Genomic DNA, 960 nt, shown 5'->3' on the forward strand with positions numbered 1-960 from the left:
ATTTTAGAAATTATTTTATTAGAAATAATTAAATAGATTCTGAGATAGTTTTATTTTGAATCAATTAATATTCTTAAGTAATCTTATTATAATGGAATATTTTGTATAATTTTAGTAATTGAAAAATAAGAAAGAATTGTACAATTTAATTTAAGTAACTTTTATTCTGAAAAAGTTACGATTTATTTTATTAATTTGATATCTTATTTTATAAATCAATCAATTAAGAGTAATTAAATTAGTTTACTAATATTTGGAGTTAATTCAATTAATATTCTTGTGTAAATTTTTATAGTTGGTTATTTTATATAGTTTGAAAATTATATAATTTAATTAAATAATTTTTATTATGGATAAATTATGGTTTATTTTATTAGTTTGAGCTCCTAGAAATTAATTTATTAGGAATGATTAAATAAATTTTTATAAATATATTAAGTTTAAGTAATATTATTATAATTAGATATTTTGTAAATTAAAATTAAAGTTTCGGTGATAGAAAAATAATAAAAAGTGATATCATCTATTTTGAATAATTAGTATTGAGTTTAAACTATATTTTATAAAAATGTGATTAATATGCTTATTTTATAATTTAAATTAGAAATAATTAATTCAACTTAACAATATGTTGATAAATAATGTTCTTAAATATTTTTAAGAGAGTATATTTAATTTTAAAATTACTCTACCTTGAAATTTTATCAAAATATCTATTCATATCTATCCATATTCTTTTATAAAATCCTAATTTCTAACCTTAAATTCCCAAATCACCAACCCTAATTCCCAAATTAAAAATCAGAAAACCTAACCTAATTTCCTCCAACCCTCAGCAGCTGCCAGCCACACTTCCTTACCCCAACGGTCACACAACATAGAGCACAGAAAGAGATTTGCGGGAAGAAGAGAAAGAAGACGCCGCTGCTGTCGCGCTTGACTGCCGCTGCCGTCGTCCTC

The sequence above is a fragment of the Arachis stenosperma genome, chromosome 3, assembly GCF_014773155.1.
Source record: "Arachis stenosperma cultivar V10309 chromosome 3, arast.V10309.gnm1.PFL2, whole genome shotgun sequence".
In the NCBI taxonomy this organism is placed as follows: Eukaryota; Viridiplantae; Streptophyta; class Magnoliopsida; order Fabales; family Fabaceae; genus Arachis; species Arachis stenosperma.